Below are 27,057 nucleotides of genomic sequence, written 5' to 3' on the forward strand. Positions count from 1 at the left end.
AAATGGCAATTCAACTTAAAACCTGGGGGATTTAAACATTTACACGGATTTATACTGATGTTATAAAACATCATGTGAATAGAAATCCTGTTAAGATATTTTTATATTGCAAAAGATATGAAAGAAATGTTTTTCATCTTAACAAAGAAATAAAGCCATTTTTAAAAAAATAAATGAAAAATTACAGTGCTTGGGTAAAATGGCTGAATGTTTATAATACATAAAATGGAGATGAAAGGTATCTTTTAGTATGTAAATACTAAGACAAAAAACTCAAGCTACTGACTTTTCCATTTAAAATTTTCCATTAACCTGATACTGATCATACCAGCTCTCCATGATATGATTGGTAATTCTCACCCTTATATGAAACTGAATAACTTTGCAATTTCCACATCTATATAGAGCCTCCGTATAACCAAATTGGATTTGTTTGTTTGGGATTAATGAAGAAAAATAATTTTGTCCAATCTACAATGCCATAATCAGCAGAAAAGTCATAGAATCTCTTTCTGCTAGTTTTTCATATGACCTTGTTTTGAATTTTCTCCACATATTTTTGATTGTCCCTGACAGGCTTTTTAGGTCTTTGGCTCATTAGGAAGAGTTGTTAAAAACACCTAATTAAGAAAGAACACATTGTCATAAACGGGGATCCTGTGGTCCCGCTGTAATTCTTTCAAGCAGATGTATTCTTTGTTATAAGTTTACTTAATGAAAGTCATGAAGAAATTCAGCTGAGGTGAAAATTAAAGATGAATTTCACCCTATGTTAAATATTTGAAATTCTTATGTCTGTTGCTTAGAAATAGCTAAAATATATATTTTGATAGCTAGTGAATAATGAAGACATTTGGAACAAGTACAGTTTTCTTTATGAGAAGATATTTTGTATACATTTGTAAAACTATCACTAACAGTGATATGAATTATGCTTAAAATGTTGGGTAAATAACATCTATGTTAACTTTATATTATGGTATCTTCATACATCTAAACAGAGTATAATGAACACCTATATACCATTACTTAGGTTCAAAATTATCAAAACACGGTCAGTCTTGTTTAATCTATATACATATCCACTTCCTGATATTAAAACAAATTTTAAATGTCGTTATCATTTTAACCATTCATTACACACACACACAAACACACTTGGGCACAAATGCTATATGACCTTTTTAAAGATCAAAATTGAATACTAAAAATTAAGAGTAAGTCTTCAATATAATCAAATATCCAACCAATACTCAAATTAAAATTCTTTAGACATCTTTGAGTCAGGATTCAGCTATGTCCACACAATGCAGTTTGTTGAGACATTCGTTAAGTCTCAGTTAATCCACAAGATTCATGACTCTAAATTTAATTTTTCTTTCCATTTATGTCTTGAACAAACAAGGTCATTGATCCTATAGAGTTTCCCACATTATGGACTTTTCTGACTGCATGCCCATAGTGTGGTTTAATATAGTTCTTTATTCCCTTTAAATTAGTAGAGTCTTGATTAGATGCAATTTTAAATATTTGTCAACAATACTCATAGCTGATGCTGTATATTTCATATTCCATGATATCTGGAGGCACAAAATACTTAGTTTTGTCACATTTTGTTTCCTGTCCTGAAGTTGTTGTTCTTGTTCGTAAGATTTATTAGGAATTCATTCATTCATCACTGTCATTTGAATCATTTATTATGAATTTCCTAGTCACCCTTTCTTTTAAAGTTTTACCAGTTATTGATGACAATTGTCTAAATATCAAATGACAATGTCTAAATGACAATATCAAATGACAATGTCTACAATGACAATTGTCTAAATATCAAATATTTCAGTGACCATGTGATGAAACACAGCAAAAAAAGAAAAACTCAAAAAATGAAACTCCTAGAACTGAATGATATAATATCTGAAATCCAAAATTGTTTTATCAAAAGATTGAACATTACAGAAGAAAATGTCATTGGCTTAAAGATTGCTTTATGGAAATGATTCAAATTAAAGTAGAAAGATAACATCGACAATAGAAAAAATAATTTTTTAAAATAGAGAGAATTTCAATAATTATGAGACAATCTCAAATAGTATAACATATATATATAACTGGAACCCCAAAAAGAAAGAAGAGAAAATAATAGTGGCCAATGGTTTTTCAAACGTGCAGAACAATATCCCACCCAAAAAGACACTCAACAAACACTAAGCAAGAATAAAACAAAACAAACAAAAATCATGTTATTGTAAAATTACTAAAAATAAAATATAAAGAGAAAATATTAAACACTAACCAGAGGAAAAAGGGAAATAATAAGAATATCCATTAAATGTTCATCAGAAATAATGTAAGACTGATGGCAATAGAATGACATGCATAAAGTTCTGAGACAAAAACTTTTAACATGTAATTACATATCCTTCAAAACAAGAGTAATATAAAGCAAATTAGAAGAACTAATCAATAGCACAATTGCACTATAAAAATATTAAGTAGAAACTCTTCAGAATGAAGGACATATGAACCAACATAAAGTAATGAAATTAGAAGGCAATATTAAATATATAGATAAATATAAAAGGCTTTTTATTAATATTTTAAAAATACTTTACTATTTATAAATTAATAACAATATTATGGGATATATAACATGCAGAATATAATGGCACAAATAATGGGATGTGGGAAATTAAACTATCTGGTGGTCAGCTTCTTACATTATAGATAAAGTGATATAGCAATTATTCAAGTAGACTGCTGTGAGAAGTGAAGGATGCACACCAAAATCACTAGAGAACTCACTGAAAACAAACAAAAGGCCATATTAAGTGACTAAGAAAGGGAAAAAAGATTCCAAAAATTACCTTCTATTAGTACAATAATAAACAGGAGAATAAGGGGAAAGAAGTAAACTCAAGAGTGTATAGCAAATTTAACCAAATGAATCATTGCATTAAAAAGAGATTAATAAAACACAACAACTAATATGCACTGTTTGTCAGTTTGGGATTTAAAAACTTAACCCAACTATGTACTAAAGAAATCATTTAATTATAAATACACAGATAGGTTGTAAGGACAAGGATGAGAAAATATATACCATAAAATAATAATCATAAGTTAGCTGAAATGCTGTATTAATATCTCAGAAACAAGACCTCAAGACAAGAAGTATTACCTGCCATAACAAGTACATTTATAAAGATAAAAAAGTAAATTGATCAAAAAGGCCTAACAGTCCTATGTGACTGAAGTTAATATCAGAGCTTTAGAATACATGAAATAAATATCAACAGCGCTAAGGAGAAGTAGACAGTTATAATCGTGGAGTGGGTAACACTGGTCTCCTCTATTGAAATGCCAATAGGACAAAAAAAAATCACTGACGTATAAAAAATGTTAAAAGTACCATCAATCAACATAAAATAATTAAGACTATAGATTGCTGCACCAAATGGAATATAGTTTCTTTTCATGCACTGCTGGTGGGAATGGAACCCGGCACAACCATTGTAGAAAACAGATGCGGAGTTTGTTAAAAACTTAAACATACGCTGACCGTATGATCCAGCCATTCTGTTCTCAGATATTTGCCCCAGAGAAATGAAATTATTTGCCCATACAAAGACATTTACAAGAATGTTTAAAGCAACTTTATTTATAATAGCCCAAACTGGATACAAATCAAATACCCACCAACAAGTTAATGTATTAACAAAGTGTGGTATGTCCATTTGGTGTAATAATGCTCAGTTGTAAAAAGAAATGAACTATTGATGCACAAAGTGACATCTCCAATAGTTATGCTGAGTGAAAGAAGTTTGACAAAAAGTAGTTCAGATTGCATGTTTCCATTTATATATAATTCTAGAAAATTCAAAGCTATTACAGTGACAGAAAACAGATAAGTTCTTGAGAGAGAATAGAGATGGAGAGGAATAGGAAGAAGGTATTACCAAGGGTCACAAGAGAAAATTTGGGGGTGATGGCTATGTTCATTATCTTGATTGTGATGATGGTCTTACAGAAGTATAAATATGTCCAAAAAATGAAACCAAAATAACCAAAGAAGTCCAAACTGTTAATCTTTCTATGGATTTTCTACCCACCTTGTGATCTGTGGAACAGCAGCATCTTATTAAAAATGCTGAATCTTGAGCTACTCCAGATATACTGACACTGAGTCTGCATTTATCACACTATGTGTGAGATCGTATACACAATGAATTTTAAATAGCATTTGTCTATCAAAAAACTGATATAGTTTCTTCATGTCAGTAGTTTGAGAAAAAAAGTGAGGAGTTTTAAAGAAGATAATATACTAGATTAAAAGATGTTTAAGACACAAAACAAGTGTAAAATGGAGATATTATCTAGATCTTGATATGTATAAGCCTATTTTTATCTTTACATTTTTATGAATCTGTAATATTTAATATAAGTTGATTATTAGATGATAAAGAGAAAATATTGTTAATTTTGTTAGTTATAAAAGTTTCTTTGTGGTCATACTGGTAATTAATATCCTTGAAATTGGTTAATAAGTATTTGCAGAGCTATTTTTTTATTCTTCACTTGTGTTTAAAACATATATATTCAACAACAACAAAAATACAAATGATTTATTTTTCATTTTTAAAATCACTATGATGGACCAAAATTATTAAATATTTTAGTACCAGCCATTGATGAAAATATACAGAAAATAGAACTCCTATACAATGTTAATGAAGCTGAAAATTTGGACAATCATTGTGGAGATAATTTGTCCAAATTTAGTATATTTAAAAGTGAGCTTAATCTATAAACTAAGAGCTTCTTTTTTACTGCTCTACACCTAGAAAAATTTATCCACTTAGAGGCAAATGTCAATTGGATTAACTAGAAAAAATGTATATAAAAAAAGTTCAAATTAGGGTACCACGTGATACCAGATAAAAATGTTTTAAAGTTGTAAGATGATGCCATATGAGACTATTCTCATAAGTTGATTTTGTAAAATAAGCTTAAGAAAAGAAAAACAACACACAAAATTTATTATGGTAATTAACATGATAGGAGAAAGAGAAACTGGTTTAAAGTTTGAAGTTTAGAAGTATCTGTCACATTTTCCTCCCTCTAAAATAATCTAAAGGTCTCAAATCATAATATTCATTAAATCTGGGTAATTTTTCTACCATATGTTATTTTTTTTCAGTTTAAGTGTATGATTGAAATATTTAAAAATTAAACTATCAGTATTTCATATTCCTATATCATAACAAAACAGATATGAATACCCTTTCATTTGAACCTCAATATAAAAATAGAGGAATGAAACGGTGGCAGTAAGCATGCCCAAATGATGATCTATTGTGACTTCGTTTACACTCTTGCATATTCCAAATATTCTATAATGGTCATACATTTCAGGGGAAGGGAAAAACGTTTCAAATAATAGTCCACTTCTGACTGAAGAGTGTTGACAGCTGTCAGCAGTGCCAGACTGAGAAATATTCAGGGCTGAGTTCAGGCTAATAAGGAAAACTGTTATCAGTTAGTATGTCTGAAATGGGCCCTAGAGAAACTATTCAGAAATTTTAAGTGACCTGCATAGTACCAAATAGAGGTAGGACTGGAAATCTAATTTTAAGGGCATGGAGTGTACAATATATATTGTGCTTTACTGAATGGAAGAAAGAAAATGCATATATATCTAACACTGTGTATGACATCTTTTGCTGATAGTTCATGTTATTGAAGTTGAATGAAGATCTATAAATTGCATTTTAACATTTGGACCAGTCTTGAACTAGATATAATAAAATATTTTCTATTATCTCCTTTTGGACCGTCATTTTCTCTCTTACTCTAAAGATTCTTGGGGTCACAAAAAAAAACAAAGGGAAAGAATAAGTCAGAATGATGGATTTGGTGGCTGTGTGTGGGGAGATAAAAGTTGGAGCTGGAGAAATGTGGATGGGATAAATATAGAAACTTAATCCTATTTGTGATCTCAAAAATCAAGGGAAACTTGGCAGTCTTTTAGAGTGACATTATAAATAAAGGCTTTTACATGGCTTTCTTAGAACTACTAATAAGAATATAACAAGAAATGAGTGGATATAGCTTGCAGATATAAGTGAGAAGGAAGAAAGACAATTTTTGAACCAAAAATTATAATTAACCATGTGCTAGTTCTTTATTAATAAATCTAGAATGTTAAAGACCTTTTCTTTGTCCCATTTATAAACTCTCGTTAGACTTACATTTTGAGTATTTACTGTGGAATTAAAAGTGTATGCCACACATGAAGCAATATAGTGTCAGAACACCTGTATGAGAATCTCCTAAGCCCTCTTTGAACTTACAGCCTTCCCCATTCACTATGTGTGTAGTGTCCTAAAATATGGAGTCGTTCCATTCCTGGTCTGGCTGTTGTGAACTCTGTTCTGGAGTAGTGGGGAGGGCTGTGGATTAATGAGCCCCATATTTGGAGTGCTATGTGTTGACAAGATTGAACCTGACCATGCAAAATATTCTAGAATGAGAAGAGACAGATTCCAGTTGATGAAATACACACTGGCAAAATCTCATTTTTAAAAGTCTCATATTCTACCTTTTATTCCCCTTCCACAAGCTACCAAAATATGATTTATTCTTATAATTTCAAGGCTAAATCTTGGTATGCTTCTGAGCTGAAGATTGTCCTAAACTACTTTTGGACTATATTCCTCACTACATGTTGCCAATGCAATTAATATGTAAAGAACTTAATTATGTCTTTACTATTTTTGTAATCTAATTTTAATTTAGCCATTGCATGTCCATAGGCTATTTCTCACACTTATTTTCTTGTGTGACTGCTGTGAAAATACTTTCTTTTTTTGAAATCTTTTAATGTTCTTGTGAAAGTATATAACATGGACAAATAAAACAGTGCTTTATTTCTAACACCTAAAAAGGTATTCTAATATATTATTTCTGGAGGTAAACCCATATGTATTTGTCTATATTTTTCTATCATTGTATAATTTTAAAACACTGGAAAATCACTGAGTACCCTATATATCATTTGGAGAAGATATACAAAATTGCTCTCAGAGTTGACAAAGAAACAACTGAATAAAAACAAATTTCAAAATTCATGTTAACATAATGTTATTCAGTTATTATGTTGCTGTAAATGTTGTGCTGTAAAGTCATTTAATGAAACAGAAATATGCTGCTTCACTTTTTTAGGTGAAAGAAATAAATTAAATACACAGAAAATGATTCCATTAATTTGACAATAAATGTAGACAAATTCAGAGAAGAAAGCCTGGAAGACTATGCCCTGAAATGCAGATAGAAATTATCTGTGAATTGAGGAATTATAAATGGAGTAAAATTAATATGTATTTCTATTTTTTAGTTTTAATATTTATTTCATTAATACATATATACACAGAGCTTTATAACGAATTATGTAACTATTTTACATAGATTAAGGTTATGTAGCACCATAATGAAGATCAAGAGTTTACTATTTACTGACTGAAGTTATTCTGTTCTAAAGGCTGCTTGATGGAGTGAAGAGCGCCACCTGTGGGGCCCTACCAACCAATAGCTGTGTGACTTTGGGCAACTGGCTTAACCTCTGGGTGCCTCAGTTTTGTCACATGAAAAATGAGGATGATAATAGGGCCTATCCGTTTAGGTTGTTATCTTGATTATATGAGTTGATGTACCCAGAATATTATCTGACACATTGTATGTGCTATGTATTTTATTTATTTTTAAAAAATTTTTCCATGACATTAAAATTTTATTTTTTTAACTTTTTATTTTATATTGGAGTATAGTTGATTAACAATGTTGTGATAATTTCAGGTGTACAGCAAAGTGATTCAGTTATACATATATATATATATTTCAAATTATTTTCCCATTTAGGTTGTTACATAATATTGAGCAGAGTTCCCTATGCTATATGTGTTATGTAAGTATTTTAAACTAGCTCTATAAGAATAGCTACCTATACATGGGTAATAAAGATCTAATGATTTCTTTATTTCTAAACTTTGAAGTAGTCAGCTAGTGTGATTTCTGCAAACTTCATGCACATATAAAAATTTTATATATGACTATTGCAAACATAGTGTAGGATACATTGTCCCTAATGTATATGTTCTGCATGTATTTTCAAAGGATTTGAATGTCATTATATTTTTTCCAAGCATGCTAAGTGACTATGACAAATAAACATTGTCATGCTTGAAGAAATATGTGATATAGCATGGACATATATAGGCTGAAAATGATCCCAGTGTGACTCAAAACAATTATGTTTTCAAAGAAGACTAATTATGACTTAAGGGATGAAAAATATTATAATCTATGCACTTACACAGTTTGTAACTGAATCTAATTAGAAATTGTCTTTTCTATGACCTCTTCTTGGTTACATAAAGATAATTATTCCATCTGTGAAAACTTATAAAAATACAATGTATTCTGAAAGGCTTGTGGAAGGCTGAAACTAAGCTCAACTAAGCCAGCTTCTCATAGAGAAAAGCAGATGGCAATTAATATAATGTCTCTGTCTTCAGAAAACCATTGAGTAGGCTTGGCAAAATAATATATCAAAAGACACATTTTGCAATGATCAGGAAGTTCCAAAGCTCAAAAAAATCTGAAAATCATGGTTTCTAAAATACTACTTCAAAAATAAGATAAAATGTTTCTCTTTATCAGTTTAAGGAAGCATGTCTAACTTCTTATACTGGGATCTAAATGTTTGAAGAAAGTAAATTTTATAAAACCTCAGTGTGAAACTAATAGCAAAATGAGGCTCTTGGGGCTGTGAGTGGTAATATTACCAGAGAAGAAGTAGTTAGAGATTATTTTCCTTTTTCTATTTTAATTTGACTGATTATTTGTGAAAGAAAAGAAAATCAATGCCTCTTAACAGTCCCCCTTATTCCATAAGCATCTTTATAATTCTTTATAGAGTAGTAACATAGGTGGTTGGGGGAAGGTTATGGACTGCATCTTGAAGTTTACTTTTTTTATGTTGTATACACTGCCTCAACATTCATTTCAAAAAAGATACTCTATATTTGTGTGAATCTATTTAAAACCTTATCTACTTACTTAAATGCAGAAGCAAGGATATTAATAATAGAAAAATGTTAAGTTCTTGAACAGTTCTAGCTGAAATATCTTGGGGCCTCTGTATCATTACATTTCCCATCTCAATGTCTACCTTCATATTTCATTTATATTTATTTTTATTTTAAACATTAGTTAATATGATGTTAGTTTTCAATGAAATAATTTGAATTTTCTAATCAGTGCTAAAAAAGCATCTGCAATTCCAGGACTTTGAAATGGTTGTTCTGTTTCTCCCATCTATTGTAACAGTTTATTGCCCACTTGAAGGTTCCAGTGCATCCCAGCTCTCAGATTAATCACGGTGCCCAGAAAGGGATAATATGAGTAACAGCAGCAATGTATAATATGGAAACAGAATTGACAAAACTTGACGGCTAATTGGATTTCAAGAGAGATTTCCTGTGTAGGGGATGTCAAAGGTAGGTTTGGAAATACTGAGGTTGAGATACCTGCAAAAATTACAGGCGAAGATTCCAAGTGGGCACTTGGTGATTCCAGACGCAGCAAAACCTGTAATTGTTATCATGGTATCTTCCCTTCCACCCAACTGCTCTAAGAAAAGCCTAGCTTTAATTCTGTAGGATTTCATTAACTATCTCTAACTTCTGGATAATTAGTAAGCTGAAATGACTGTGACTGGGATATGACATAAGAGAGTAAAAAAGGAACTAAAATCTTTTGACCACTGTGGTAGACATATCATGGTTTACCAATAACCCTACTACAACTGGGAAGGGTTATGAGATTAATTTTTTTAATGAAATATAAGTAAAAGTTATATGCCTATTTTTTCAGACCAGAAGCAGTAAAAGACCTGTGAATAATTCTTTTATCTTTCTTTTTTTAGGCAACCAGATGCTGTAGTTATGAGATGGTGGAGTCTCAATCAAGCTTGAGTCACTGAGGGACTGCATCCCCACTGACTCTTAAGTATTTGTGGTATGAGATTGCTGAGAACTTGGTTCATAGATTAGCACCCTGATAAAATCACCAAATTTATTCTTGACACTATAGTAGGTCGTCCATGTATTTTCCTGTTAATCTTCCTTGTAATTCAAGGAGATACTAATTATTAACTTCCATTTAAAAAAAGAAGAAAGATCAAAGTGAGCTTATATAAACTAATGAGAGAAAGGGGATCACAAAGCCCAGCTATAGATAATAGCTGAAATAAAGACTTGTCAGAGTAATAGAAGAGATAAAAATGCCTAACCTGAAAGAATACAAAAAGTCGAATAGGGTCAGAGTTGGGGAGAAATATGATGTGCCCAAGGACAAGTACATTTGCATATTAATTTCAAAAACATTATTTCAAACAGCTGCCCAAGTTAAGTATTTTCAAGTTAAGATATGAAGCATGGTTTAATAGGCTACAAATCTCTGTAGCTTGTATAATTCAGTTAACTTTTTCTTGTGTATATGTCAAGTCTTGGTTTCTCTAGTGCAATTCAGTCCTGATTTTTCTGGGATATTTTCTCCACAATATTAGGTACTGAATTATTTCTTCTGCCATTTCTGCAGTATTTTTAAAGCAAATGGTTAAAATCTTTTATCTTGAGTTTTATTTTTCTTTGTGATTTCCCCATTTGTTGGGTACATTCAATTTTGGGTACATTGCTCAAGCATTTAATACCAGGATATTTTACATGCATGTCAACAATCTATGAAATACTAAAATCAGTTTTGGATACGACACTAAAAATAAAAATTTGAAAGGAATCTTCATTTCATCAGAGTTATAATGAACAACTTTTATTTATTTATTTTTAAAGTTATAATAGAGATTTATTTAAAGTAATACATTTACAGCCGAGATAGTTCTACATTGTACATTTCAGGTTTAACCAACTTCATAAAAATACTTTACGATAGCTGCATCCAGATTTAGACTACATGATTTTTTTTTGCCCATTCTTCTCTCTCTTTTCTTTCCCGAATAACCTCTTTCAGATGTGGTTCAAGGTAGAATTTATCCTCCTCATATTTTGTCCATTGCTCTTTAGGCAAGATCTGCTGCCTCACGGTCAGGTCCAGGACTCTCTTAATGCGAAACACCCTGTCATAAAGGTTCTCAGGAAGCCTTCTTATGGCTTTTACATCGTCATTCTCATATATTGTATCATCTCGCATTAAGCCCAGTTTATTGAACCCGGCAGCATCGTAATACCATTTTCGAATACCCTGCAGCCATTTGCTTGATGTTGCAACGGCAGGCCTACCCGCCATTTTAACCCGAGACAGAAGCGTTGCCTGCTGGGTAAGTCCTAGAGGTCACGCAAGGCACAGTGCGCAGGCGTGTTAAGTCAACGTCGTGAGGAGGGCGGGGGTTGGAGAGAGAGAGAGAGAGAGAAAGAGAGAGAGAGAAAGAGAAAGAGAGAGAGAGAACGTGCAGGCGCAATTCTGGCGGCCGGCATGAACAACTTTTAAAATTAAGGTTAGCTGGGATAATGAATTTCCTGGAAAATAACCGATTTTAATCCTTCCCCCCCCCCCCACCAGGTGCATAACCTATTTCTTTTCTTTCTCAGGTAATTAGTTAAGGTATTAATTTTTTTGTTTGGACTTATGCTTCAACATAGATAGACCTTCAATCTGGTAGCATTCCAATGACTTGAGGTGGCAAGCATAAAATATTTTTATGTTAGCTGTTTTTAGTCTGTGGTGTTATTTAAAATTTAAAACAATAGCACTTAATAGTTCGAAAAAAGAAAAGTAGATGTTAAATTTTTACTGTAAATAAAGAAATGCTTTACTATTTTTTTATCCAAATTATTTAATTTATTTTTTTAACATCTTTATTGGAGTATAATAGCTTTACAATGGTGTGTTGGTTTCTGCTTTATAACAAAGTGAATCAGTTATACATATACATATGTTACCATATCTCTTCCCTCTTGCATCTCCCTCCCTCCCACCCTCCCTATACCACCCCTCACATCTTCTTTATCCATTCTTCCGATGATGGACACTTAGGTTGTTTCCATCTTCGGGCTATTATAAATAGAGCTGCAATGAACATTTTGGTACATGACTCTTTTTGAATTATGGTTTTCTCAGTGTATATGCCCAGTAGTGGGATTGCTGGGTCATATGGTAGTTCTATTTGTAGTTTTTTAAGGAACTTCCATACTGTTCTCCACAGTGGCTATATCAATTTACATTCCCACCAACAGTGCAACAGGGTTTCCTTTTCTCCACACCCTCTCCAGCATTTATTATTTCTAGATTTTTTGATGATGGCCATTCTGACTGGTGTGAGATGATACCTCATTGTAGTTTTGATTTGCATTTCTCTAACGATTAATGATGTTGAGCATTCTTTCATGTGTTTGTTGGCAATCTGTATATCTTCTTTGGAGAAATGTCTATTTAGGTCTTCTGCCCATTTTTGGATTGGGTTGTTTGATTTTTTGTTATTGAGCTGCATGAGCAGCACGTAAATTTTGGAGATTAATCCTTGTCAGTTGCTTCATTTACAAATATTTTCTCCCATTCTGAGGGTTGTCTTTTGGTCTTGTTTATGGTTTCCTTCGCTGTGCAAAAGCTTTGAAGCTTCATTAAGTCCCATTTGTTTATTTTTGTTTTTATTTCCATTTCTCTAGGAGGTAGGTCAAAAAGGATCTTGCTGTGATTTATGTCATAGTGTTCTGCCTATGTTTTCCTCTAAGAGTTTGATAGTTTCTGGCCTTACATTTAGGTCTTTAATCCATTTTGAGCTTATTTTTGTGTATGGTGTTAGGGAATGTTCTAATCTCATACTTTTACATGTACTTGTCCAGTTTCCCAGTACCACTTATTGAAGAGGCTGTCTTTTCTCCACTGTGTATTCTTGCCTCCTTTATCAAAGATAAGGTGACCATATGTGCGTGAGTTAACCTCTGGACTTTCTATCCTGTTCCATTGATCTATATTTTTGTTTTTGTGCCAGTACCATACTGTCTTGATTACTGTAGCTTTGTAGTATAGTCTGAAGTCAGGGAGCCTGATTCCTCCAGCTCCGTTTTTCGTTCTCAAGATTGCTTTGGCTATTCGGGGTCTTTTGTGTTTCCATACAAATTGTGAAATTTTTTGTTCTAGTTTTGTGAAAAATGCCAGTGGTAGTTTGATAGGGATTGCATTGAATTTGTAGATTGCTTTGGGTAGTAGAGTCATTTTCACAATGTTGATTCTTCCAATCCAAGAACATGGTATATCTCTCCATCTATTTGTATCATCTTTAGTTTCTTTCAAGTGTCTTATAATTTTCTGCATACAGGTCTTTTGTCTCCTTAGGTAGATTTATTTCTAGATATTTTATTCTTTTTGTTGCAATGGTAAATGGGAGTGTTTTCTTGATTTCACTTTCTGATTTTTCATCATTAGTGTATAGGAATGCCAGAGATTTCTGTGCATTGATTTTGTATCCTGCTACTTTACCAACTTCATTGATTAGCTCTAGTAGTTTTCTGGTAGCATCTTTAGGATTCTCTCTATATAGTATCATGTCATCTGCAAACAGTGACAGCTTTACTTCTCCTTTTCTGATTTGGATTCCTTTTTTATTTCCTTTTCTTCTCTGATTGCTGTGGCTAAAATTTCCAAAACTATGTTGAATAAGAGTGGTGAGAGTGGGCAACCTTGTCTTGTTGCTATAAACTTCCCCCTTAGAACTGCTTTTGCTGCATCCCATAGGTTTTGGGTCATCGTTTCTCCATTGTCATTTGTTTCTAGGTATTTTTTGATTTCCTCTTTGATTTCTTCAGTGATCACTTCATTATTAAGTAGTGTATTGTTTAGCTGCCATGTGTTTGTATTTTTTACAGATCTTTTCCTGTAATTGACATCTAGTCTCATGGCGTTGTTGTCAGAAAAGATACTTGATAAAATTTCAATTTTCTTAAATTTACCAAGGGTTGATTTGTGACCCAAGATATGATCTATCCTGGAGAATGTTCCATGAGCACTTGAGAAAAATGTGTATTCTGTTGTTTTTGGATGGAATGTCTTATAAATATCAATTAAGTCCATCTTGTTTAGTGTATCATTTAAAGCTTGTGTTTCCTTATTTATTTTCATTTCGGATGATCTGTCCATTGGTGAAAGTGGGGTGTTAAAGTCCCCTACTATAAATGTGTTACACTTTTTTCTTTTTTTTTTGCTTTACACGGGCCACTCACACTTGTGGCCTCTCCCATTGTGGAGCACAGGCTCTGGACGCGCAGGATCAGGGGTCATGGCTCACGGGCCCAGCCACTCCGTGGCATGTGGGATCTTCCCAGACTGGGGCACGAACCCATGTCCCCTGCATCAGCAGGCAGACTCTCAACCACTGCGCCACCAGGGAAGCCCTGCATTACACTTTTTTGGTCTATTTCCCCTTTTATGGCTGTTATTTCCCTTTTTATGGCTGTTAGTATTTGCCATAAATATTTTTTTTCTTTTTTTTTTTTCTTTTTCTTTTTGGGGTGCACGGGCCTCTCACTGTTGTGGCCTCTCCCATTGCGGAGCACAGGCTCTGGACGCGCAGGCTCAGCGGCCATGGCTCACAGGCCCAGCTGCTCCATGGCATGTGGGATCCTCCCGGACCGGGGTACGAACCCATGTCCCCGGCATCGGCAGGTGTACTCTCAACCACTGCACCACCAGGGAAGCCCCTGCCTTATATATTGAGGTGCTCCTATGTTGGGTGCATAAATGTTTACAATTGTTATATCTTCTTCTTGGATCGATCCCTTGATCATTATGTAGTGTCCTTCTTTGTCTCTTGTAATAGTCTATTTTAAAGTCTATTTCATCTGATATAAGAATTACTATTCCAGCTTCCTTTTGATTTCCATTTGCATGGAATATCTTTTTCCATCCCGTCACTTCAGTCTGTATGTGTCCCTAGGTCTGAAGTGGGTGTCTTGTGCACATCATATATATGGGTCTTGTTTTGTATCCATTCAGACAGTCTGTGTCTTTTATGGGAGCATTTAATCCATTTACATTTAAGGTAGTTTTCGATATGTATGTTCCTATTCCCATTTTCTTAATTGTTTTGGGTTCGTTATTGTAGGTCTTTTCCTTCTCTTGTGTTTCTTGCCTCGAGAAGTTCCTTTAGCAGTTGTTGTAAAGCTGGTTTGGTGGTGCTGAACTCTCTCAGCTTTTGCTTGTCTGTAAAGGTTTTAATTTATCCATCAAATCTGAATGAGATCCTGCTGGGTAGAATAATCTTGGTTGTAGGTTTTCTCCTTCATCACTTTAAATATGTCCTGTCAGTCCCTTCTGGCTTGCAGAGTTTCTGCTGAAAGATCAGCTGTTAACCTTATGGGGATTCCCTTGTGTGTTATTTGTTGTTTTTCCCTTGCTGCTTTTAATATGTTTTCTTTGTATTTATCTTTTGATAGTTGGATTAATATGTGTCTTGGCATATTTCTCCTTGGATTTATCCTGTATGGGACTCTCTGTGCTTCCTGGACTTGAGTAACTATTTCCTTTCCCATATTAGGAAAGTTTTCAACTATAATCTCTTCAAATATTTTCTCAGTCCCTTTCTTTTTCTCTTCTTCTTCTTCTTCTGGGACCCCTATAATTCTAATGTTGGTGTGTTTAATGTTGTCTCAGAGGTCTCTGAGACTGTCCTCAGTTCTTTTCATTCTTTTTTCTTTATTCTGCCCTACAGTAGTTATTTCCACTATTTTGTCTTCTAGGTAACTTATCTGTTCTTCTGCCTTAGTTATTCTGCTATTGATCCCTTCTAGAGTGTTTTTAATTTCATTTATTGTGTTGCTCATAGTTGCTTGTTTCCTCTTTAGTTCTTCTAGGTCCTTGTTAAATGTTTCTTGCATTTTGTCTATTCTATATCCAAGATTTTGGATCATCTTTACTATCATTATTCTGAATTCTTTGCAGCTCGCAGGCTGTAGAGCACAGGCTCAGTAGTTGTGGTGCAAGGGCTTAGTTGCTCTGCAGCATGTGGGATCTTCCCAGACCAGGCCTTGAGCCTGTGTCCCCTGCTTTGGCAGGTGGATTCTTAACCACTGCACAAGCAGGGAAGTCCTGACCTCATTTATTTTTGCTAAATTTTAATTGCTTGTCTTTTTCTAACTGATTTTTAAGCATTATTTACAGAAGCTAAAAAAAATTTAAAAATTGCTGGTTAGGCACATACATTTAAAATTTCTTCCAATTTAGGGATGTTTTTCACTTTCTTTATGGTGCTTTTTCTCATACAGAAAATTTTTGAATTTTTACAAGAGTCTAAATTGTCAGGTTTTTCCTTATCAGTTGCCATTTCTATGCTATTTTAAAGAAATCCTTTCCTACTCAAACATTTTAAACATTTTCTACTGTATGTTTCTGAAAAAATTTCCTGTTTTGTGTCTCACACTTAGTACTTTTCATTAATTCACATGGAAATTTTTATTTTTGTTTCGTTTGAGTTAAGGAATCAACTTTACCTTTGATCATATAAATGGTAATTCTCAGAACATTATTTTTGTTAACCCATAATTGCCTAATAAATTTATAATGTCACATTTGTTATGGACTAAGTTAAAGGCTCTCTTTTCTTTGTAGACTAATGACACTTTTAAATATTATATTTATATGTATTACTATATTATATCTATCTAGATCTACTGGTACTAATATTTTTTTTTCTTCAAATGGTTCTTTAGCATTTTGTATACACTTTAAAATTAGCTTCTAAAGTTATATGAAAAAATCTGAATATGTGGTTGAAATTTTCTTGATTTTATAGATTCATTAAGGAAAAGTTTGTCTCTATCTTTTACATGTTGAATATTTTCTCCATTTTTAAGCATCTCATCATTTATTCAGGTTTTTAAAAAATATTTCAATACGGTTTTTCTTTTATATTTTTCCATTAAGACTTTGACCATTTATATGATAGTCATTCCTTAATACTTTAGAGTTTCTTTTGCCATTTAGGTTACACCAATTTAACAATTAACCTTTTTGGCCTGATGATAATATTTTTCTTCTTTTGAATCTAGCATATTTTTTGAACTCTCCTATTAGTTTTAATTGTTCTTTTATTCTGTATGAGTAATAGTAATTCTATTTCTTCCTTTCTAACCACACTTCCTCTGAGCACTAACCCAACTCCTAAATCATAACCTCCTAATGATTACCTTACTGATGGATTCAATTCAGCTTATTTGGTTCAAAAAGAATGAGTAGAATTATTATGAATGGACACTTGTATGTTCAGTCCTATAGATTTCCACTTTCAATTTCAATCCCAGAGCCTGTAACCACATGCTTAAGTTGAGTGCAGGAGAGGAAAATTTAAAAAATTAGGGCCACACAGGATGCAATGGGCAGCAAAGGCTCACCTATTTCAACAATGCCAAATAAGAAATAATTTAAAAGTATGTAACATGCACACATACACACAGACACAAAATTCTCACTTTTTTCCCTGTCTTCACATGGGAAAGCTGTTAGTGTTTAAACATTAAGTGGTTATATATTGTCGAATTTGTTGTATATATCTTAGAAGGCTAAATAAGTTACTTTCCATTTCTACTTTTCAAAGAAATTTTGTTATGAATATGCATCTTTTTAAAATTGAGATTATGAATTGAGATTAACACATGGTTTCTTTCTTTTAGTCTGATCTGATAATTCACAGAATAAATAGATTCAGTAATATTGAGGCACTCTTGTATCGCTAATATATACAAACAACTTTGTATATATATGTGTATATTTATAATATATATAGAAAGCAATATGTAATGTAAATTTGTATTATATAAAATATTATACATGACAATATGATGTAGTGTAGGTAGTATAAATATTTTATATAGAATATACATTAAAAGATATATAGGATATATAGCATATGATATTTTCCAGGTAATATCATATGCAAAATTATTCTATTTCTTCTCTAGACAGTCCTGGTTTGGTATTGGAATATCTTATCTATATAAATTGAGGAACTCTTATGATTTGGATGACTATCTTAGGTTGTTTGAGAGTGGACTTGTTAATTGGTCCCAAGTAGACACTCTCTTTACAATTCTTTGGATTTAACTGATTTTTCATTTTTATGACTAGAACTAATCAAAGTTGCATTATGCACACACACACACAAATTGTATCTAAACAAATAGAACGTTGTGTTTATTGCCAGGCTCCAGCTGTGTGTGTGTGTGTGTGTGTGTGTGTGTGTGTGTGTGTGTGTGTCTGCATGTGTGTATGGAATTTATACAGGGTGAAGACTAAAGTGTAATGCATGCAGATAAACCACTGAAATATTGATTAGAAAATATAACATATATTCCAGGTTTCCTTTATTATCTAATCCTAATGAATTCACAGCTTTCAGATAGTATATAACTAACAAAGAGTGATTTTCAATGCTAAGAAAAACTAAAAGACAAATTTAGCAAAGTAAAAATTTTAAACAACCATTGATGAATAAGGTACACTTTTGAAGATTTCATGAACCATGAAATAAATCATAGCAGTTTTACAAAACCATCAGTTAACATATATTTTGAGTCAAAAATTCCACAATCTTAGAATGACACAAAGTTATTGTTTTAGGCATTTTTCACCTAAAACATTGTTTTGCATGATTATAAAACATTATCAGTTAATTATTTTCATCACATAAATGATATCTGTTAAATTGAACATATATGTCACTATAAAGAAAAGACAAAGGAAAAAAATATTTTTCTTCTTACGAACAATATATTCTACTCTCCGAAGAATTTGTTACAGTTATTTATTTTGTCCTCAATTTCCATTATAAAGATATTATTTTGGTTTTCACTTGTTGAAAATCTTTTTAGCCACTTCTTATTATAGTATTGTAAATAAAGACACAGTTGTACTCTATTTGACAATTTTTGCTGATGTTGTATTAGTAGCTCAATAAAGCCTAGTCAAATATATCCAAAAAATGTTTCTTTCTCCAATTATCAATTGTTTTCAGTACATCTTTACAACTATAATATCTATAAATTTATTCTACCATCAAAAGCAATACTTCGTAAGCACCACTTCTAAATGGTGTGGAAAATATGATTCTGTTATTGAAAAAGGCATAATATAAACATGATTTTTTTAAAGGCCCAAATCATAGTGAATGAAAAAAAGAGTTTAAAGTCATATACCCTGTATTTTGCTTGTGTGAGTGTGTCTGTGTGTGTATAGGATCAATGCAAAATTTTAAAATTCATAAAATAGTATCATAGAATCATATAGTGTCAGATTCTCAGGAACTGGGTGAAATATTAAAAGCATTTCAGCAAAAACACTTTTTTGACAATAGTAGTAATAATGATTAGTTTAAACTCTGAACACGTGACAATACTGTTATTATTTTATGTTGGAGCTGATTACATTTTTTCTACTTTAAAATTTTTACTATGCATGAAGAGAATCCCTTGATCCTTAAATGTATAAAGTAAACAGTAACTTGGTTAGTTCCATCCCTCTATTTGTGGGAAATGATTTACACATCTTATTCTACTCTGGATAAAATGTAGATTTTCCACTCCATAGCTTCTGATTCACCAGTTAGGTATTTTTAACAAGCACTATAGGTGATTCTAAGGCAAATAGTCTGAGGACACTACCATCATCATTATCATTATCATCATCATCATCATCTTGTCTAACAAGTATTGAGGACTTACTCCATGATTATAACTATACAAAGAGTATGCCATTCTTTAATTAATTTGTCTTACAACAATTCTATGGTATATTTTCTTTTAATGTTGCTATTTTATAAATGCAGACAATGAACATATGTAGGTTAACTAGCTTTGTTTAGCCATATAATAATTGGTGGGATTGGAGTTAAATCCAGAGAGCTTGTTTCTTTCTGAGTGGGTACATTTAACCAATGTGGTTGCAGGATTCTGGAATATGGATGCTATTTTGGAAATGAAATATGTGTGCAGATATTGGCCAAGGTTTATTTTTAGAGCAGTGGTTTCTGAACTTTCATATTTTATACTCCTATCAGAAAAAAATTGCTGAAGGTGGTCTCCAATATTTGTTGTATATTTATATACTAATCATTTACTTCTACAACTTTTACCACTATATAGATATTTTATAAATCACACTGAAAATTGAAATGCAAAAGAATGAGATAAAACATCAATACAAATAGAATTTCTTATATTTTCCCACAGCTCAGTTGACGGTCTTGTGTATGCCCTATGTTACATAAACACCTATTTGGAGACTGTTCTGCAAGGTAGAGGAGCACCAAATGGCCATGTTGGATGTTCCAAATCCACATCCCCCACTTTATCCTGCTTCCCTTCTCTTCAAGAGAATAGTCTGCTCTGGTTCTCAGACTGACTTTTACCGTAAAGCCCTGATCATGTAGTAGTAACTTTCTGGTTGCCAAATTATATCTAGAATGGATGGTTATTATAAATAATAAAGGTTGAGGATACATAATAGTACATAAATGTATGACATGAAGTAAAGAATTAAATCAAATAAACCATATAATATCCATCTGGTTCTTTTTCTTAATTATATTACTTATTTAAGTCTTCATTTAATATTAAATTAATGCTAACTATTAAGGAAAATCTGTATAAAATGTAAAGATTTGTACATATATAGATACAAGAGTTGCATGGTACTAATCAGGGTGCTTAAACACTCTCAGATTGAGTTTCTCCAATTGTAAAATGAGATAACATACCTGACTTCTATGTATGTTGTGATGTCATTTAAAAAGAACTGGAACTGCACCTGGAACATATTAAATGTGCAATAAAATTAGTTATTATTATGCCATAAACATGGCATTTATTTAAATGTTTATAATCACAGATTTCTTCGTAACCCTCTAATTAATCCATCCTTAGGGTGCATAAGAGAATCACTAGTAAGTCCCCATTACCACAGGAATAAAAAATCAAAGGAGTAACTGTCAACATTAATGTTGTTTAAATCATAGAGGAAAGAACTCCTTTCAAGACAGGGCAACAAAAAATAGGAAATATTTGCTGCAGACTGTATACAAATGATTTCAGGTTTATACACCCAAAGCTAACGTATGCAGTTTCTATTATGTGAAAAGTCAGGTTTTGAAGTAGAAACGTACTATAAATAGTGACAAGACCTAACACACTTTAGAGATAGAATCAGAAGGCTAAAACCATTACCTTATAGTACCATTGTCACATCTAAATATAGATTTAGAAAAGTTGATTCCATGAACTTGTAAACTGAAATCTATCTACTTGCCTATCAACTTTCTTTAATAAAGAAACATATATCCTCAAGTACAAAGCTGTAATGATAGTTGGGGATATCTAAATCAATCACCTGAGTCATTGCCAAAAAAATCTAGTGAAATCCAATTTCATGACTAGTTTTTTAAAAGGTGGAGGGTGGTTAAAAGATAAATTTGAGAAAATCTCTTAGGAAGTAGAATAACAAGGCATAGATCTAGAAACTTGGATAGAAAAGATCAGGAAATTAGAGGGTTAATTCAAAAGGCACAGCATCCACAAGTAAATCTCAAAGAAAATGGAGGGGAAATACTATTACAGGATAAATGTCCATTTACTGTCTTCATGGTCTCTCATTCAGTCTACAGAAAAATGCAGTCTGTTTTTTTCCGCCAATAGTACTGTACAATGCAACCAATCCATTGAGGTCAAAAGGGATCCCCTTTATTTCTTTCTATAAATTTAATAAATACTTTTATTTATTTTTTTTAAATTAACTTCACAGTGGCATGGCACATTGTTGCCTGCACCATAACCACACATCCTTTTCAAAAATCTCCCTTTTTTGGTTTGCAAAACTCCATACACGTTTGTGGTTCTCTTTTGTCTGAGGAATCTCTATTTCATTTTACTGTCCTATTTCTTAAATTATGGAGTTGCATTCTTAAGGAATTTTTTGTTCATTTGATTCATGTTTATCTCCTGGTTTTATAGCTTCAATTAATATTTATATCCTGAAGCATCACAAAGCAATCTCAATAGTCCATATATATCACTTTCCTGATCTACAAACCTATTTTCCAAGAGGCATTTCAATGTCCATGTCTCACACAGAAATAATTATCTTTTATCCCCCATTCCACATCATCACTATGTTGTTTCTTTCACTGAATGAAACCAGGTTCCACTCAGAAACTCTCAGTTGAATAAAAATTCCCCTTTAATATTTTCTTCACTTTACCTCTCATATATATTCAGGCTTCATCTATGGTCAATTCTACCTGTTAAATCTTTCAAAGATATGCACTAATCTCCTACAACCTCTAAATTCCTAAACCACAATTTCTTGTTATTAGTTGCTTCTCATACCAGCAAAATAAATTGGAATGATATTTTGAAATTAGAAAATATCTTTCAGGAGTGTTAAAGATTTCAGACCATTTAATCTACTAAACTCAGGTCTGAAACTATCCTACAGAAAGAAACTGACATTTAGAAAATTCTGGTGCAATGCATTTGTTTATTGTGTGAAGAATTTGGAAACCTAATTGTTGAAGCTAGTTGAGTAATTTTTGACATCTACACTTAGTCAAATGTTTAAAGAGGTTGGACAGAATTATGACAATGACAGTGCATAGTTTTGTAGTAGAAAAACTATATGCTATCAGGAAAGTAGAGTTTGATAGTGAGTTGTATTTAATTAGAAAAATCAGTATTAACAAATGAGCATGAAAAATAGATATCTTTCCTAAAGTGCCACTAAAAGAGACCATTACAATATCAGCAAAAATTTACCTATTACCAGCATTAATATGCACCCTAAGTGTCCAGATTTTGTTTCTTATACCATTCATTAATTAAAAACAAAAACTGGTGCATCTTGATGAATAGCTCAAGAGAAGTTTTACAAGTGATTCTCAACAGTTAGAAAAGAGTGGATTGAAGAGTGACTAAAGGTCAAGAATTGAGTCCCAAGAGTAGATGTGTCTCTCAGAGTAGTTGCAAATAGATGGAAAGCAGAGATATGTCTCTGCCTTAGGGGGCTTAGAGTTAATGAAGAATTTTTTAAGATAGAAATTACAGTGTTTGAGAGCCCATTTGTAGGACAATTAAATGAGCAATAATAAGCAAAGATGCTGCAAAGAAAAAAATAAACCAAGCACCAAAGTAACCACTCAATAAATTCTGTTTATTATTAAGAATGATAATATATAAGTAAATAATAATAATGAATTACCACTGTTTATGCTTTGCTATGACTTTAGAGTTAAACAATAAATTCAGGAACTTCAAATAATCTCTCAGAATATTCCATGTGTTAAGATAACACTTACTCAAATCAACTTCAAAACTGAAATAAAAAAGTTTATAAAGAGTTTACTATTACAATATTTACTCACAAAAAGTTGGATAAAAATTATAAGAAATTCTGGGTCCTAATATGGAATGTACATTTCAAAGTACATGTTTTTAAAGGAAGTGAGAATATATCTATATTTTAGTACAAATTTTTTTTTTTTTTTTTTTTTTTTTTTTGCGGTACACGGGCCTCTCACTGTTGTGGCCTCTCCCATTGCGGAGCACAGGCTCTGGACACGCAGGCTCAGCGGCCATGGCTCGCGGGCCCAGCCGCTCCGCGGCATGTGGGATCTTTCCGGACCGGGGCACGAACCCATGTCCCCTGCATCAGCAGGCGGACTCTCAACCACTGCGCCACCAGGGAAGCCCAGTACAAAATATTTTTAAACAAACACTCCTTCAAGATAAGTAATAGATGTTTTAAAATATATAAAACAGTAAATGTACCTCCAAGAAATGGGATGGGTTAAAAATACATAGACTTAAGGAAGGAAAATCATCATGAATATAGTTCATTTGAGATGCAAAATTGATTTAAAAAGTAAAATAGGATATCTTACTTAAATTTTTTATTCCTTTGTAATTGATACCAGGGAAGATAAAGATGCTTTTTTTTAGTGCTTAATGTAGAAGCATTCAGTATAACTTTTTTTTTACGATTTTTTTATGTGGACGATTTTTAAAGTCTTTATTGAATTTGTTACAATATTGCTTCTGTTTTGGTTTTTTGGCTGCAAGACATGTGGGATCTTAGCTCCCCAGCCAGGGATTGAACCCACAACCCCTGCATTGGAAGGCAAAGTCTTAACCACTGGACTGCCAGGGAATTCCCTCATTCAGTATAATATTAATGTAGAAGCTGAATGACTGAATTGTTGAGGGAATAAGTGTCTCTGTTTTTCCTAAAAATTTAAGTTATGTGCACTATGAGACACTCCAACCTGTCAACGGGTAGGGAGAGTTCATGTATTCTGTGGAAAGGGATGATGTTCTTACATGAAATAATTCCTTACCTAATTTTTTAAAAACCCTGGCAACCCTTATAATTGTTTTGTAATATGTAGAAAGGAACTAATTAATATCTTACTAAGATTTGTAATGTTTAACTCATATACATATAGCCTTAAACATGTATTGCTTGTCCTTTTTTCCCTACAAAACAAAAGCTTAGTGGTATCATTATAATACAATGTCACATACCTCATGAAAATTATTCTTATGAGTTAAGAACTGTGTGTTTTAAACGTTGGTTTAAAAAAATCCTATGTATATATGGAATATACATATATGCACACGTGTATACACACACAATGACAGCACTGTTTCACACCTTTAAAATAATTTAAATTTGCAGCAACATGGGTGGACTTGGAGGACATTATGCTAAGTGAAATAAGTCAGGCAGAGAAAGACAATTACTCTACAATATCATTTATATGTGAAATCTAAAAATTATACACAACTAGTGAAATTAACAAAAAAGAAGCAGACTCACAGATATAGAGAAAAAACTAGTAGTTACCACTGGGGAGAGGGAAGGGGGGAGGGAAAATATAGGGGCAGGAGATTAAATGGTACAAACTATTAGGCATAAAATAAGCTCTAAGGATATATTGTACAAAATGGGGAATATAGCCAATATTTTATAATAACTATAAATGGAGTATAACCTTTAAAAGTTGTGAATCGCTATATTGTACACCTGTAACTTATGTAATATTGCACAGAAACTATAATTTAAAAAGCCAGTTTAAATTTCATATAAGTGACTTTATTAAATCTGCACTCTAACATGGCACAGTATTTTAACAAATAATTTGTGTGGGCTTAAAATTATTAAATGAGTATATATGTAAATTTGAAATTTGACCATAGATAAATATATATACACACATATGTGTGTATATGTATATATGGGTATGCATGTATAGAAACACATATGCTTATTTATTATTAACCAATAAATTTGGAGTCAAATTCTGATATGCCTGTAGAATTGGCATAGTTAGTAGACATTGGTTAAGGACAGAAAATGACCAAAGAAAATGACCAAAGAAAATGACCAAAGAGCAACGATGTTTTAAAAAGCCCCAAGACAAAAGTCCAAATTAGAAGAAGGGGATTTACATCCAATTAAAAAATTACAGCGTGGCCCTTTTATTTTTCATCTAACACTTTGGGGAAAGAGTTATATTTTGCTTCACTAATTCAAGAGCAACTCCAAGAACTGTCAAGAAGTATTTGCTTAATGACAAAAAATACCATTAAAATTTCAAACAGAAGATTCATCCCTATCTTTTTCTTTTCTATCTTTTATAGTGTTCTAGTTATAGTTTATATCTGTGTCTGAATTTGGTGGTATTATCTCTTTATCAAAGGAGGTCATACAAATACCATATGATATCACTTACATGTGGCATCTAAAATATGACACAAATGAACTTATCTACAAAACAGAAACAGACTCAAAGATACAGAGAGCAGACTTGTTGCCAAGGGGGAGGATTGGTCCGGGAGGGATGGATTGGGAATTTGGGATTAGCAGATGCAAACTATTATATAGAGAATAGCTAAACAACAAGGTCCTACTGTACAGCACAGAGAACTATATTCAATATCCTGTGATAAACCATAAAGGAAAATAATATGAAAAAGAGTGAATCACTTTGCTGTACAGTACTTCAATAAAAAAATTTTTTTTATAAAAGGAGGTCATAGATACTCCACTTGAGATTTTTAAAAATAAAATAGATGGCAAACTCTCGAAAACAATTTAGCTTTAATCCAACTTAAAGGCAGAAAAATGGTGGCATTTTCCGTTCCCATGATTTATGCGTAATTTTCTCATTTCCACAGGAACATTTCTAAATTTTGCACTTAGAGAAAATTACCTAGGTTATTTTTAGCCATAACTAATGTGTCAAAATTACTCCCACTTTAATATATTACACTGCTAATTTACAAAATTCATTTATCAAGTAAGTTCTTAGAAGGAAGGAACAGATAAAATGTAAATGTACTGATCTTGTATGTTGATAAGTCACTGTTCTATAATAACATCTCAAACTTGACTTTATATGCCAAAGCAGAGTCCCTGAAAAATTATGTTTTGCTTTAAGACATTTTTTGATGATTCTGAATGTCTTTTATTGAGTACTAATTAATGCGACAAATTTCTGACAAAAACATTTCTACTTTACTAATTCTAGAGGCGTTTTTAATGTGAGACAAGAGTTGTCTTACTGAATCACATCAGAATATTCAAGAGGACATGCAACATTTCAAAAAGAAATTGATTTGCTGTAAGTTGTGAAAAGGTGGGTTTTAGAGCATTTTAGCTGAATTCTTTTAATTGAGTGGTGGCAACAAAACTCTCTAGTGGTATAGGTCTTTAAAAAAAGGGTCAAACATGTTTCTTGTCACTATGGAAAAAGTAACTCATTCATTTGTCAAATTTGCGAGCTGTCACCAGCACGGCAAGAAAGAAAGGATTCATATGCTTTATTAAGTTCCATATTTGTTTATGTTTCATCCTTCATCTGTTATGCCAAAGCAAAGATACAGGTATTCGAAGATCATGGTTATTAAAGAAAGTCATCATGACAACAAAATATAAAAGTTCCATTTT

At 32.2% G+C, this 27,057-nt stretch overlaps 1 protein-coding gene and 1 pseudogene across 1 annotated transcript in view; both read right to left on the minus strand.

The window, feature by feature from the left end:
* CDH19 (cadherin 19) overlaps positions 1-27,057 on the minus strand; it is an 80,403-nt gene that overhangs the window by 51,011 nt on the left and 2,335 nt on the right. Inside the window, exon 2 of the mRNA XM_027118721.1 lies at positions 20,816-20,865. The gene's annotated coding sequence lies outside the window, so the exon portion shown is untranslated. The remainder of the gene's footprint in view (positions 1-20,815; positions 20,866-27,057) is intronic.
* Positions 10,933-11,450, minus strand: LOC113626829 (cytochrome b-c1 complex subunit 7 pseudogene; annotated as a pseudogene).

This window comes from Aethalodelphis obliquidens, unplaced genomic scaffold (assembly GCF_003676395.1).
Source record: "Aethalodelphis obliquidens isolate GAN/ISIS:26980383/991018 unplaced genomic scaffold, ASM367639v1 scaffold19, whole genome shotgun sequence".
Classification (NCBI taxonomy): Eukaryota; Metazoa; Chordata; class Mammalia; order Artiodactyla; family Delphinidae; genus Aethalodelphis; species Aethalodelphis obliquidens.